The sequence below is a fragment of the Pan paniscus genome, chromosome Y (genome assembly GCF_029289425.2).
Source record: "Pan paniscus chromosome Y, NHGRI_mPanPan1-v2.0_pri, whole genome shotgun sequence".
In the NCBI taxonomy this organism is placed as follows: Eukaryota; Metazoa; Chordata; class Mammalia; order Primates; family Hominidae; genus Pan; species Pan paniscus.
This window is the reverse complement of record NC_073273.2, coordinates 45,129,789-45,145,590: the sequence shown is the minus strand read 5'-3', so window position 1 is coordinate 45,145,590 and position 15,802 is coordinate 45,129,789. Positions and strand designations below refer to the sequence as shown.

At 45.3% G+C, this 15,802-nt stretch overlaps 1 long non-coding RNA gene across 1 annotated transcript in view; it reads right to left on the bottom strand.

The window, feature by feature from the left end:
- The window catches only part of LOC117978601 (uncharacterized), a 43,771-nt gene extending 28,193 nt beyond the window's left edge, over window positions 1-15,578 (bottom strand). Inside the window, exons 1-4 of the long non-coding RNA XR_008622941.1 lie at window positions 14,361-15,578; window positions 13,644-13,959; window positions 11,573-11,686; window positions 10,922-10,998 (exon numbers count right to left, since the gene is read on the bottom strand). This is a non-coding gene — a long non-coding RNA (uncharacterized LOC117978601). The remainder of the gene's footprint in view (window positions 1-10,921; window positions 10,999-11,572; window positions 11,687-13,643; window positions 13,960-14,360) is intronic.
- Window positions 15,579-15,802: the final 224 nt, after the last annotated feature.

Here is a 15,802-nt window from a genome sequence, read left to right as displayed (position 1 = left end):
TGCCTGTAATCCCAGCTACTCAGGAGGCTGAGGCATGAGAATCGCTTGAACCTGGGAGGTGGAGGTTGCAGTGAGCCAAGATCGTGCCTCTGCACTCCAGCCTGGGTGACAGAACAAGACTCTATCTCAAAAAAAAGAAAAAAAAGAAAGAAAGAAAGACGGAAACGCAGTGGAGAGATCCTGTTAACGTCAGGCAAAGTACACTTCAGAAGAATAACAATTACCACCGGTAAAACGGGACATTATCTAATGACAAAGGGGGCAATTCACCAAGAAGACGAAATGATTTTGATGATGTATTCAACGCAAAACAAATCCTCGAAATACATAAAGCGAAAGAAGATACAGAATTGAGAGGAGAAATAGGTGAATGCATAATTCATTTCTTTTTAGAGATACGGTCTCTCTCTGTCGCCTGAGAGTTGGGAACACGAACATTCCTCTTTCAATAATTGATACATCAAGTAGAGACTTTTTAATAACACAATCAATCATTAGGCCGAGCACGGTGGCTCATGCCTGGAATCCCAGCACTCTGGAAGGTCGAGGCAAGTGGATGGCTTGAGTCCAGGAGTTTGAGACCAGCCTGAGCAATATGGCGAAACTCCATCTCTACAAAAAATATAAGAATTAGGTGGCTATGGCGGTGCACACCTATAGTTCCAGGTACTCGGGAGGCTGAGGTGGGAGGATCCTTGAGCCTGGGAAGTGGAGGTTGCAGTGAGCCGAGATCACAGCACTGCACTCCAGCCTGGGCGACAGAGCAAGGCCCTGTCTCAAAATAATAATAGTAATAGTAATAATAATACTATCACCTGGGCATGGTGAGTCACACCTATAATCCCAGCACTTTAGGAGGCTGAGGCGGGTGGATCACTTGAGGCCAGGAGTTCGAGACCCACCTGGCCAATCTGGTGAAATCCCCTCTCTACTAAAAATTAGCTGGTCGTACTGGCGGGCACCTGTAATCCCAGCTACTTGGAAGACTGAGGCACGAGAATCGTTTGAACCTGGGAGGTGGAGGTTGTGGTGGGCTGAGGTCGTACCACTGGACTCCAGCCTGGGGGACAGAGAGAGGCTCTGTCTCAAAATAATAATAATAATAATACTATCAATCAACCAATCAATCAATGACTCAATGGACATTTCTAGAACATTCCACCAAGCGACAGCAGAAAATGCACGAAGTTTAAGTACCCAGCGAATGCCACAGAGATACAACATATTCTAAGCTGTAAAACAAACCTTAACGAATTTAAAACAATTAAAATAATACTTGCTACAGTCCTATAAATAATGAAACCATTAATCAACAGCAGGAAGATATCTGGAAAATGCCCACATATTTGGACACTAAAAAGTTATCAGCTAAATGACTCATGGGTCAGAGGAGAAGCAAGAAGGGAAATTTTGAAATACTTTTAATTGAATGAAAATGAGATTACCAATGTATCAAAAGTCGAGAAACACGGGGCCTGGCGCGGTGGCTCATACCTGTAATCCCAGCACTTCAGGAGGCCAAAGAGGCGGTGGATCATTTTAGGTGAGGAGTTTGACACCAGCCTGGCCAACATGGTGAAACCCCGTCTCTATTAAAAATACAAAAATTAGCTGGGCGTGGTGGTGCGTGCCTGTAGTCCCAGCTACTTGGGAAGCTGAGGCAGGAGAATCGCTTGAACCCGGGAGGTGGAGGTTGCAGTGAGTCAAGAGGCAGAGGTTGCAGTGAGTTGAGATCAAGCCACTGCACTCCAGCCTGGGCGACAGAGCATGACTCCATCTCAAAAAAAAAAAAAAAACAGGTACAGGAGTACTTTGAAAAAATTTATTGCATATACATAATATAATGCTTATATTCTATAATACATTCTAATACTTATTAGATAATATGCTTACTTTTTTTTTAGAAAAATGTCTGCAATCAATTATCTGATGTCCTATCCTTAAAAAATTTATTAAAAGAAGAGAAAAGTTTAGCCAAGTCAGGCAGAAGAAAAGAAATAATAAAGATATAATTAGAAACAGAAAAAAAAATATATGAAAAAATGAATAAATCTAAAATCAGATTCATGGAAGGGATCAAACATATGGATGGAGCTTTCACCAGAAAGAAAAAAATAAAAATAAACCATAAACGTCACTAGTATCAGGGATGCAAGAGGGACATCCCTGTAGCCCCTATTGATACTAAAAGGGTAATGAAAGGATACTACAAATGATTTTATGCACATAAAATTGGTAGCATTGATGTAAAGGCAAAGTCCTAGAGAGACACACACTACCAAACCTAACTCAAGAAGAAACCGATAACCTGAATAGTTCTATATCTATCAAAAAAAAAATTTATTTTGAGACTGAATCTCGCCCTGTCGCTAGGCTGGAGTGCTGTGGTATGATCTCAGCTCACTGCAACCTCCGCCTCCTGGGTTCAAGCAATTCTCCTGCCTCAGCCTCCCAAATAGCTGAAACTACGGGCACGCACCACCACACCCAATTAATTTTTGTATTTTAGTAAAGACGGGGTTTCACCATGTTGGCCAGGATGGTCTCGATCTCTTGACCTCGTGATTCACCTGCCTTGGCCTCCCAAAGTGCTGGGATGACAGGCATGTGCCAACACACCTGGCCAATTCCATTAAACAGTTATTGGAGGAAGATACCTAATTTTACCCAAACACTTCCCAAAATAGAAGAACACAGCATTTCCCAACCCATCGTATAAAGCCAACATTATTACCACAATATCAACATAAAGAGGAAAAATGTCAGACAAGAAAACCACAGACAGATATTCGTCATTCACCCAGAAGCAGAAATTCTCAACAGCGTTATCAACAAATCAAGGAAAACACTGTCTGGATATATGGCACCATGACCCTGTGAGGTTTATTTTATGAACACAAGAAGGGCTGTTTTTTAACATCGAAAAAATCAATGTAATTAGCTCAACCAAGCCACTAAAGAGAAAAATGTGTACGATCTTTTCAAAACATGCAGCAGAAGTACTTGACAAAAATGAAAATCAACTTGGAAATAAAAATGCTGAGCCAAGTCTGCTTAACCCTACAGTGGGCTCGACAGAAAACCCACAGCTAACCGTAACTCATAGGATGGAAGACTGACCAAGATCTTTCCTCTGAGATCAGGAACAAAGAAGGGAGCCCCACTCTGCTGCAAACAAATCATGTTTCTGTCACCCACAAAAACGGATGGTAGATTAAAAACCAATGTAACTTTCTTTTTGCTTTTTGTTTTTTGAGACAGAGTCTTGCTCTATCTCCAGGCTGGAGTGCAGTGGCTCCATCTTGGCTCACTGCAACCTCCACTTCCTGGGTTCAAGCGATTCCCCTGCCTCAGCCTCCCAAATAGCAGGAACTATAGGCACGAGCCACCACACCTGGATAATTTTTTGTGTTTTAGTAAAGATGGGGTTTCACCATGTTGGTCAGGATGGTCTTGATCTCCTGAACTCAGGATCTGCCCGCCTTGGCCTCTCAAAGTGCTGGGATTACAGTTGTGAGCCACCGCGCCCGGCCTGCCCACATCTTAATAGTGTTATTTGTTTGTTGTTGTAGCTGTTTCAGTTCTTTGTATATTGTGAATATGAGACTGTTTTAACCTCAACTTGATGATTCGTCCCAGCTCAATTCACAGAAGCTGGTGAAACAGTCGACATGGGTGTAACCTTCCATTTCCTGCCTCCGTGAGATCATGAGATGGAGTCTCACTCTGCCGCCCAGAGCGGAATGCCGTGGTGCAATCTCAGCTCACTGAAACCTCTGCCTCCCGGGTTCAGTTCAGGAGGGCTGATTCTCCTGTCTCAGCCTCCCGAGTAGCTGGGATTACAGGTGCGAGCCACCACACCCGGCTAATTTTTGTATTTTTAGTAGAGATGGGGTTTTGCCATGTTGACCAGGCTGGTCTCGAACTCCTGACCTCAAGCAATCCTCCCACCTCGGCCTCCCAAAGCGATAGGATTACAGGTGTGAGCCACCACGCCCAGCCCGTCTTTTCTCCCTCTTTGTCTCTCTTTCCTTCTCCTTTTTCACTCTCAGTATTTCTCTTCTGTCTTTCCCCCACTCCCTCTCTCTCCTTTCTCTCTCTCAGTATTTCTCTTCTGTCTTTCCCCCACTCCCTCTCTCTCCTTTCTCTCTCTCTTTCCCTCTCCTTTCTCAGTCTCCTTTCTCTCTCTCTCTTTCCCTCTCCTTTCTGACTCTCTCTTTCTCAGTATGTTTCCCCTCTCTCTTTTTCCCTCCTCTCCCTCTCTCTTTCTCTCTCTCAAAATCTCCCTCTTCCCCCTCTCACCCTCTCTCTTTCTTCCTCCCTCTCTACCCCACTCTCCATCTCTCCGTTTCTCTTCCTCTCTCCTTTTTTCTCTCTCTCCTCTGTCTTCTCCATGCCCCTTCTTCCCTCTCTCTCTTCCTCTCCTTCTCTCCACTTTTCTCTCATACCCAGCCCTCAAAAGAAACCACCACACTACGTACTGTGTCTGGCAATCCATATCCCCAAATCTTTATTCTCGTCTTGAGAGCAGCTTCTGAATTCTATTAGGTCCATCTCTCTATATCCTTTTACTTTCTTATCTCTGTTCTTATCTCTATTTTCTGAGCCGCCGACGTCAGGGTAACTCAGCAGATCAGGCTGTGAGATACTGAGATACCCACGGCAAAGGGAACGTGAAATGAGATGGGGTCAAAACCCAGAACCGTCCGTCACTAACACCGTTCACTTCTCTGCATAGCCCTGTCTTGTCTCCTCAAAGTGAGGACACAGGGAGAGAGACACTGTCGTGCAGCTTTTAAGAATTCAGGGTTGAGATTTTGATGCATCTGGGAGGGGCCTGCTTGCAGGTGAACTCAGTTGTTGGTGACAACGTGGCCGTGGGCTGGCCGGGATGATGGTAGCGTACACCTGCAAAGTTTGCTGTAAGAATTAAGAGATAATACCTGGAAGGATGCATGCAACAGGTGCTTAGCTGAATGCCTACAAACACTGTCTATAGTTAGTTATCCTTTGTAATCACGAGTATTTTTTTTTTTTTTTTTTTTTTTTTGCGATGAGTCTGGCTCTGTCACCAGCCTGGAGCGCAGTGGTGCAATCTTGGCTCACTACAACCTCTGCCTTCTGGGTTCAAGCGATCCTCCTGCCTCAGTCTCCTGAGTAGATGGGATTACAGGTGCATGCCACCATGCCCAGCGAATTTTTTTGTGTTTGTATTTTTAGTAGACACAGGGTTTCACAGTGTTGGCCAGGATGGTCTCCATCTGTTGACCTTGTGATCGGCCTGCCTCAGCCTCCCAAAGTGCTGGGATTACGAGCATAAGCCACCGTGCTCGGCCGAGTATCCCTTTTATTTTCATCTAACCACAAGGTGTTTCTTTAAACGGCCCTGTGACCTGCAGAGTAAAATGGAACGATGCTTATCTGGGCTGAATCACATATCAGAGCTTGATTCCTTTTCATGGCTGCATAATATTCCATGGTACAGATAAACCACATTGTGAGTATCCAGTCATCCACTGTTGGACATTTGGGTCATTTCCAGGGGCTGAGGGATGAGGGGAAGGGGGGTGCCTGCAAATGGGAATGGGTTCTCCTCTGGGGGTGCCAGAAATGTTGTGGAACTGGATACAGGGGGTGATCACACAACATCATGAACGCAGTAAACACCACTGAATGGTTCACTATAAAATGGTTAAAATGGTAAATTGTGTGTTTTGTGTATTTTACCACCATTAAAAACCTCTCAGATTGTGTTGTTGTTGTTTGTTTGTTTTTTTGAGACGGAGTTTCACTCTTGTCGCCCAGGCTGGAGTGCAGTGGTGTCATCTCAGCTCACTGCAAGCTCTGCCTCCCAGGTTGACACCATCCTCCTGCCTCAGCCTCCAGAGTAGCTGGGATTAAAGGCGTCCACCACCACGCCCAGCTAAATTTTGTATTTTTAGTAGAGACGGGGTTTCACCATGCTGATCAGGCTGGTCTTGAACTCCTGACCTCATGATCCACCCACTTCGGCCTCCCAAAGTGCTGGGATTACAGGCGTGAGCCATGGCACCTGGCCTTTCGCTCTTTTTGTATTTTCTCTCCCTTTGACATAAACCTCCAGGCACGTCATTGGCACACCTGTATCACGTGTGTTTCCGTTTTTCTGCTTGCTTTAAAGTGAACCCTAGCTCCCGTTTTTGTCTGTTTCTTTGTTTTTCTTGTTTCATTCTTGCACCAGAGAAAATTCTCATTAAGTGAATCCTCACTCTCCTTTTCAAAGCAGAACAGCTACTGGCCAGGCATCACGGCCCACGCCTGTTTTCCCGGCACTTTCAGAAGCCGTGGCAGGTGGGTAACCTGAGGTCAGGAGTTCGAGACCAGCCTGGCCAACACGGTGAAACATTGTCTCCACTAAAAATACAAAAATTAGCCAGGCATGGTGGGGGCGCTCCTGTAATCCCAGCTACTTGAGAGGCTGAGACATGATAATTGCTGGAACCCAGGAGGCAGAGGCTGCAGTGAGCTGAGATCGCGCCACTGTACTTCAGCCTGGGCGACAGAGCTGGAATCTCAATAAATTAGTCAATTAATTAATTCAACTAATTATTAGTCAATTAATTACTTAATTAATTAAAAAGCAGAATACCTGTTAGTAACTGGCGTAATTACCCTTCTCACAGTAGATGCAAACTCTGCCCTTATGTCTTTTTTGAAACCGAGTCTTGCTCTGTCGTCCAGGCTGAAATGCAGTGGTATGATCTCGGCTCACTGCAACCTCTCCCTCCCAGGTTCAAGCGATTCTCCCACCTTAGCCTCCTGAGTAGCTGGGACTACAGGCATGCTCCACCGCACCCGGCTGATTTTTGTATTTTTTAGTAGAGACGAGGTTTCACCATGTTGGTCAGGCTGGTCTTGAACGCCTGACCTCAGGTGATCCGCAGGCATCGGCCTCCCAAAGTGCTGGGATTACAGGCGTGAGCCACCACATCCAGCCCTCTGTCCTTATTTCTGTTTTTGTTTATGTTGTTGTTTTGAGACAAGACTTCATTCTGTCACCCGGGCTGGAGTGCAGTGGTACAATCACAGCCCACTGCAGCCTCAACCTTGCAGATTCAAGTAATCCTCCTATCTCAGCCTCCCGAGTAACTAGGACTGCTGTCATGCACTACCATGCCCCACTAATTTTAACATTTTTTTGTGGAAATTTTTTTTTTTTGAGACAGAGTTTCGCTCTTTGTTGACCAGAGTGGAGTGCAGTGGTGCTATCTCAGCTCACTGCAACCTCCACCTGCTGGGTTCACGCGATTCTCCTGCCGCAGCCTCCTGAGTAGCTGGGAGTACAGGTGTCCGTGACCATGCTCGGCTAATTTTTATATTTTTAGTAGAGACGGGGTTTCACCATGTTGGCCAGGCTGGTCTCGAACTCCTGACCTCAGGTGATCCACCCGCCTCGGTCTCCCAAAGTGCTGGGATTACAGGTGTGAACCACCGCGCCCGGCCAGGTATTTCTTTATAACCGGCTGAGAACTGACAAATACAGTCTCCTAAAGGCAGGCCTGGGCCCCATACAACATGCCACCTTGTGGGCTCACGGTGAAGCTTATATCATCACCGTGCTAACCTGAGCCGTTTCACTAGACATGTCAACAGTCATAGCTACAGGTGTCTGCAAACTGTACATCCCTGTCTTCATATTCAGGAAGCCCCCACATCGCCAACCATCCTTTGTCCCAGGAAGAAATAGTAAACACACTTCTTTTTTTTTTTTAGAAGGAGTCTCGCTCTTTTGCCAGGCTGGGGCGCAGTGGCGCGATCTAGGCTCACTGCAACCTCCGCCTCCCGAGCTCAAGTGATTCTCCTGTGTCAGCCTCCTGAGTAGCTGGGATTACAGGCGCACGCCACCATGCCTGACTAATTTTTGCATTTTTAGTAGAGATGGGGTTTTACCATGTTGTCCAGGCTGGTTTCGATCTCTTGACCTTGTGATCCACCCGCCTCGGCCTCCCAAAGTTCTGGGATGACAGGCGTGGGCCACTGCGCCCGGCCAGTAAACACACTTTTACAAATAAACTTTAATTTTCTCCCTTTCTTCTTTGTTTCTGTTTCTCAGTGCCCTCTGTCTGTATTTTTTTTTTTCCATAGCTGCCACCCTGGAGTCTTTCATTTCATCCTCGGCTTTTCTTCTGTCAGTCTCATTCACTGAATCTGCCCTTTGGTTCTCCAGCCAGGGTTCTTCTCCTCCATGCTCTGTTTGTCACATTCCTCTCGCTTCTGTTTTGATTTGTGTAACGGTGACAATAGCTGTGAGGTCGGGATTAGCTGCCCCTAATTCTGTTCAGGTGAACACCACTTATATCTGCACTTCCCTTTTTCTCCGGAGGTCAGTCTTGCAGAGGAGAAAATGCAGGTTGGCTCAAAGATGCAATGTGAGTGTGACATTTCTTCTATACAAAAAAAAAAAAAAATCGTGTTTTGCTTGAACCTGGGAGGCAGAGGTTGCAGTGAGCCAAAAAGGCGCCACTGCACTCCAGCCTGGGCAACAGAGTGAGACTCCATCTAAAAAAAAAATAGTGTTCTGAATATGAATAATGCCACCTGGTATGGCTGGCTAAATTACCCAAATTCACCCAATTGTTCACTAAAAGATGCTTTTCTCTTTTTTTCCTGGTATGACAGTATTGAGAGTGTAGTTTGAAAACGAAGAAGAGAGCATGTTGCCTAAGGAGTGAAAGACAGGACAAGAGAGTTTGAAAATGGCACGGAAGAGCTTATCACAGTCGGACACTCATCTGAGGCTTCATTTCATCGAAAAGAAAATAGAAAAAGATAAAAGAAAATAGAAAAAGAATTCCATTCTCCGTGATGTAATTATTCATACCTAGTATTCGATAGTACAACAGGGTGACTATCGTCAAAATATTTTAATTGCACATTTTAAGATAACTAAAAGAGTATGTATTAGTCCGTTTTCATGCTGCTGATAAAGACATACCCAAAGCCGGGTGCGGTGGCTCACACCTGTCATCCCAGCACTTTGGGAGGCCGAGGTGGGCAGATCACCTGAGGTCAGGAGTTTGAGACCAGCCTGGCCAACATGGTGAAACCCCGTCTCTAGTAAAAATACAAAACTTAGCCGGGCGTGGTGGCCCATGCCTGTAATCCCAGCTAATCAGGAGGCTGAGGCAGGAGAATTGCTTGAACTCAGGAGGTGGAGGTTACAGCGAGCCGAGATCATGCCACTGCACTCCAGCCTGGGTGACAGAGCGAGAATCAGTCTCAAAAAAAAAAAAAAAAAACCCAGTCAGGCATGGTGGCTCACTCCTGTAATCCCAGCACTTTCGGAGGCTGAGGTGGGAGGATCACCTGAGGTCAGGAGTTTGAGACCAGCCTAGCCAACATGGTGAAACCCCATCTCTACTAAAAATACAAAAATTAGCTGGGTGTAGTGGCCCGTGCCTGTTATCCCAGCTAATCATGAGGCTGAGGCTGGAGAATCACTTGAACATGGGTGGCAGAGGTGGCAGTGAGCTGAGATTGCACCACTGCAGTCCAGGCTGGGCAACAGAGTAAGACTTGGTCTCAAAAAAAAAAAAAAAAAAAAAAAAAAGCATACCCTAGATTGGGTAATTTATTTAAAAAAAGAGACATACCCAAGACTGGGAAATTTATAAAGAAAATGAGGTTCCATGGACTCACAGTTCCACGTGGCTGGGGAGGCCTCACAGTCATCGTGGAAGGAGAAAGGCACATCTTACATGGTGGCAGGCAGAAGACAATGAGAGCCCAGTGAAAGCAGTTTCCCCTGATAAAACCATTAGATCTCATGAGACTTATTCACGACCTCCAGAACAGTCTGGGGGAAACCAGCCCCATGATTCATTTATCTCCCACCCAGTCCCTCCCACAACACATGGGAATCATGGGAGATGCAATTCAAGATGAGATTTGAGTAGGGACACAGCCAAATCATATTAGAGTATAACTGGATTGTTTGTAACACAAAGGATAAATGCTTGAGGGCATGCAAGCTCCATTCTCCACGATGTGATGCAATGCTTCATAGCATTGCATGCTTGTATCAAAACATCCTCTCTGCACGGTGCATTGAACATGAATTATGCCATGTTGACTGTGTGTGATATCTGATGTATACAAAAACGGAGGTCAAGGCCCAAACACCGGGAGCACCAATGTCCAAGAGCATGAGAAGCTGGAGGTCCCGGTTCCAGGTAAGGAAAAGAGAATATAGTCTCCCTTCATCTGCATTTTCATTCTCTGCAAATCCCTCAGTGGAGAGGACAGTACCCATCCCCATTGGTGAGGGTGGTCTTTACTCAGTCTACCTATTCAAATGCTCATCTCTTCCCAAAACACCCTCGCAGACACACCCAGTGTGGGTGTGAAAAATGGGAGTTGAACAATGAGAACACATGGACACAGGGAGGGGAACATCACACACCAGGGCCTGTCGGGGGGTGGGGGGATAGGGGAGGGAAAGCATTAGGAGAAATACCTAATGTAGATGACAGGTTGATGGGTGCAGCAAACCACCATGGCACATGGATACCTGTGTAACAAACCTGCACGTTCTGCCCATGTACCCCAGAACTTAAAGCATAATAATAATAATAATAAAATCTCACGCACCCTAAATATATACAGCTACTATATATCCACACAACATATACATAAATATATACACCTACCATGTACCCACAAAAGACAAAAATTTTAAAACACAAAGAGAAAGGAAACAGTGAAAATCAACAGACAGAGGTAAGAGACAACCTCCTATTCAGTGTTGCCATGATTCAGTAGAAAAATCCGTCCCACTTCAGGGCTGCAGAGACCCTCAGGGTCACCCATCATAGCCCACGGAGGTGCCATAAAAAATAATACTCAGGGATCTTCATCTTCAATAAATAAAGACTCTCTTTACCTTTCCGAGGTTATAAAGAATCTTCAATGGACCGTGCCTTTCTCTTGGAAGTATCTTGGGTCTTCGCTGTCGAATTCCTAGGTCATGGAAGAAATTGTGTGAAAGCTAGAAGGTACATTTTATTCTGGAATATAGGGTCCAGGAAAGGGTCTGGGGGCCTCATGAATCATCTGAAATTAGGTGCAAAACTTTGCACGTATGAGTATGTCTGCACCATGTCTAGATGGAGGCTTCTGAGCTTTCATCACATGGGGAAAGGGGTCTCAGAAAGCAAGCAAGCAAGAAAGCAAGCAAGAGTGAAAGAGGGGGTAGGGAGGGAAGGAGGAGGATGGGGGAGGAGTGAAAGAAACAAAAAGAAAGAAGGGAAAAAGAAAGAAAAAGAAAGAAGGAAGGAAGGAAAGAAAGAAAGAGAAAGAAAGAAAGAAAGAAAAAGAGAAAAGAAAAGAAAGAAAGGAAGGAGGGAAGGAGGGAGGGACGGAAGGAAGGAAGGAGCGAGAGAAGGAAGGAAGGAATGAAGGAAGGAAGGAAAGGAGGGAGGAAGGGAGGCAAGGAGGGAAGGGAAGGGAAGGCAGGGATGGAGAAAGAAAGAGAGAAATAAAAAGAAAGAGAAAATTGGAGACTTCATAGAGAAGCAAGGGACTCTTGTCTGACCTTGGACCATGGGCTGATGTAAGAATGGCTTCTCCCTTTCTTTCTCACAGGCAGATACGGCTGATTCCCCAGATGTTAGATTCCACTTTGGATTAAGGGCTGTTTCCTAGTAGCCTGTTGTGAAAATACAATCCACAGAGTGTAAATGAGCAAATTTTTAGAGTTTTCCTAAAGATCCCTACTTGTTATTTTACTAACAACTCCTGCTCCAAAGCACTGCTTGGCGAATCTCATGAAGTTCAGCTGGATCTGAAAGCAACTGAAATTCCCACAGTTTGGGGAAAAGGGGCTGTTATCAGGGCCTTGTGGGTTTCGTACATAGTCGGGATAGATGCAATTATGGCATCCCGATTACTTGTTATCCATTACAGTTAGTTCAGCATCGTGACTAACGATTGATTTAGTGTTCAGTATGGTATTTGGTTAGCAACAGTTTGTGCAGTAAGTTGTAAATACTGCTTTCAGCATGATTTGGGCTAAAAGGATGTAGTCACTCTTTTCCAATTCAAATACAAATCACAAAAATGTGACCTCAGCATGGTGTTGATTTTTGAGGGGATACTTGTCCAAATATATTCCATTGACTGTTGTTTGTGCCTTTACCTTTTTTTTTTTTTTTTTTTTTTTTGAGGTGGAGTTTCACTCTTGTTGCCCAGGCTGGAGTGCAATGGCGCCATCCTGGCTCACTGCAACCTCTGCCTCCCGGGTTCAAGCCATTCTCCTGCCTCAGCCGCCCGAGTAGCTGGAATTACAGGCATGCACTACCACAGCTGGCTAATTTTTTTGTCTCAAAAAAATATAATAATTATTAGGGAATTGTTTATTCTGTAATATTATTATTTATGTAAGTAATTTGTGAACATATCCAACTTTGAAATGTGTAATATTATATAAAGTTAAGCACCTCTTCTTTTGTCACCAGGCAATGTCGTCATTCAGTAGGAAATGCTATTTTGAGATGTGTGTGCATGTGTGTGCGTGTGTACACACACGGTTTGTACACATAGATGTGTATACACTCAAACTGTGCATATGATATGTGTGTCTATAAATACATATTACTAACTCTATATGTCTGTATATATTTTTCTGTACATGCGAGACATATATAATATATAATTATTAATAAGTGCTTATAGCAACATAGATTGCTTTTGTAAGTTTTGTAGATAAATTGTATCATATGGAGTATTTTGCAACTTGAATTATTTTTACTCCATAATATATTTGCAATCTCAATACGTTGAACAAGTTGACCTGGTTGATTCTCTGGTTCTTCACACATTTCTGTTTAATGATGGTACAGGGAATTGAACACTGACCTCTTACATCGTCCTCAAACAGTTTTACTTTTATTGATGTAGAATACATTGTTGCAAGCTTTTCTCCCTAAACACTCTTGCACCACACACGAATGTTACTTCATTGGCAGGATGTTGACTAGTTCTTGCCCGATATTTCCATTTCTTTTTTTTTTTTTTTTTGAGATGGAGTCTCGCTCTGTCACCCAGGCTGGAGTGCAGTGGTGCAATCTCAGCTCACTGCAACCTTCGCCTCCCGGGTTCAAGCAATTCTCCTGCCTCAGCCTCCCACCTAGCTGAGACTATTTAGAGGCACCCGCCACCACGCCCAGCTAATTCTTTGTATTTTTAGTAGAGACGGGGTTTCACCATGTTGGCCAAGATGGTCTCGATCTCCTGACCTCAGGTGATCTGTCCACCTTGGCCTCTCAAAGTACTGGGATTACAGGCGTGAGCCACCGTGGCTGGCCTCTCGTTTTGTTTTTAATTAGTTTATGTGATTTTGTTTTACATGCATATCATGTAAACAGAATACAATCAGTCTTTTTAAAAAATATCTTCTCAGCATCATCAATTTAATTCTATTTTTCTTTATTAATCATCAGTACACCTGTGATCCCAGCTACTCGAAAGGCTGAGGCAGGAGAATCGCTTGAACCCAGGAGGTGAAGATTGCAGTGACCCAAGATGGAGCCACTGCACTCCAGCCTGGGCGACAGAGCGAGATTCCATCTCACAACAAAAGAAAGCACACTATTGATCTCACTTACCCCACAGAACAGTCCTGACTTCCTTTCTAGCTGCAGGAGGGAAATTGTGGAGAGCAGCCATCTCCCATCCTTGGAGTTGTTTCCCTAAGTAAATCATGAGGCCACTTTTGCAGGAAATCCATACGCTGCCAGGAAGAGCTGATGCAACTAAATGAAGAAAACTCTTGGCTTCTGGTGGCTCACAGCTGACTGACTGTTCCTTCCCCCTGAGCAATGAAGGTGAGTGTGGTGGGTGCTGTCCCGCTGGAATCACACAGTAGTGTCTGCCAGACACAGAGATGGAAGGGCAGATTGCTTCAGGAGCTTCCTGGGGTTCCTGCAAAAAAAATGCCATAAATTCGGTGGCTAAAACTACAAGAATCTATGCTCCCCCGGTCCTGGAAGCTGGTAGTCTCAGATCAAGGTATCTCAAGGACATGCTCCCTCCAGAGACTCTAGGGGAAGATCCTTTCTGCCTCTGCCAGCTCCTGGGGGCTCCAGGTGTCCCTGGGCTTGTGGGTGCGTCACTTTAGTCTCTGCCTCTGTCTCCACGTGGCCTTCTCCTCTGTGTCTGTCTCCTCTCTGTCTCTTAGAAGGACACCTGTCATTGATTTAGGGACCACACAGATAATTCAGGATGATCTCATCTTCAGGTCCTTTATTTAGTTACATCTGCAAACACCCCTTTTTCAAATAAGGTCTCAGTCACAGATTCTGAGGATTAGGACATGGACATACCTTTTTGGGGGATCACAGTTGAATCTACTTCGCTTGTATCCAGTTCCCTCCAGAGGCTCTCAGGGAGGGTCCTTCCTGCCTCTCCCAGCTCCTGGGGGCTCCAGGTGTCCCTGTGCTTGTGGCCCCATCACTCCAGTCTCCGCCTCCGTCTCCACGTGGCCTCCTCCTCTGTGTCTGTGTCTCCTCTTCTGTCTCTTACAAGGACACCTGTCATTGGATTTATGCCCCACCCAGATAATTCCAGAGGATCTTATCTTGAAATCTTTCATTCAATTACATCTGCAGAGATTCCTTTTCCAAATAAGGTCCCATTCACAGGTTCTGGGGATTAGGACATGAACATGTCTTTTGGGGGAACCACAGTTCAGTCCACTACAATTGTATCCATTTCCCTCCAGAGAATCTAGGGGAGGGTCCTTCCTGCCTCTCCCAGCTCCTGGGGGCTCCAGGCATCCCTGGGCTTGTGGCCGCGTCACTGCAGTCTCTGCCTCCATCTCCACGTGGCCTTCTCCTCTGTGTGTGTGTCTCCTCTTCTGTCTTTTAGAAGGACATCTGTCGTTGTATTTAGGACCCACCCTAATCCAGGATGATCTCATGTTAAGTTAGTTTCACCTGCAAAAAAAAAAAAAAATTGTGTCCAAACAGGGTTTCACTCGTAGGTACTGGGACTCAGGATGTGCACCCCTTCTGTTTGCCACGATCCTTTATCTCTTCAGCATCCAGCAGCCTGCTGCACACTGCTGTGGACTAATAAAGGCATGAGGGAGACGATCGGAGAAAGAGAATACGGCAGAAGTGTGAGTCAGACTCCGGGGGCGATGGAACGGTGGAGATGCAGAAATGCAAATTTGCAAATTCGTCTACCCATTTGCTTTGCCCCGGAGCCCAGCGCAGAGCTGGGGAAGGCAGCTCCGCGGAAGGCAGAGCCCTGCTCTGCCTGGGGTGAGCTCATGGAAGCATTCCAGAAAACAGTGATTAGGCACCTACTGTGTATCAGGCACCATGGACGTCCTCAAAACGCAAGAGTGAGCCAAGTGCGTGCACAGGCTGAGAAGGTGGATGATGGCAAAGGGCGTCAACACCTCTGGGCTGGGGACAGGCTTAAAATTGGGGAAGAGACTCAGGGGGCCTTGAGCGTCATGTGGTATCACACAGGCACCCTAGAGAGAGAAGGTGAGTTGGAGATGTTTCTCATTTAGAAAAATAAACTGAGCTCTCTCCGCCAGCACGCATTTAATTTTACATAAACATGTTCCATCATAAATCTAACTGATTTTCAACATGAACGTAAAATATAAAACCTGCTCTAGGATTTATTTCCAAAAAGATGTTACATCAGAATCGCCTGAATCATCAGACTCATCTGGTTTGGAAAAATTGGATTCATCCAACGAACCTTCAGCCAACAACTGTTGTAGAACGATGTTAATATCACATGTGGC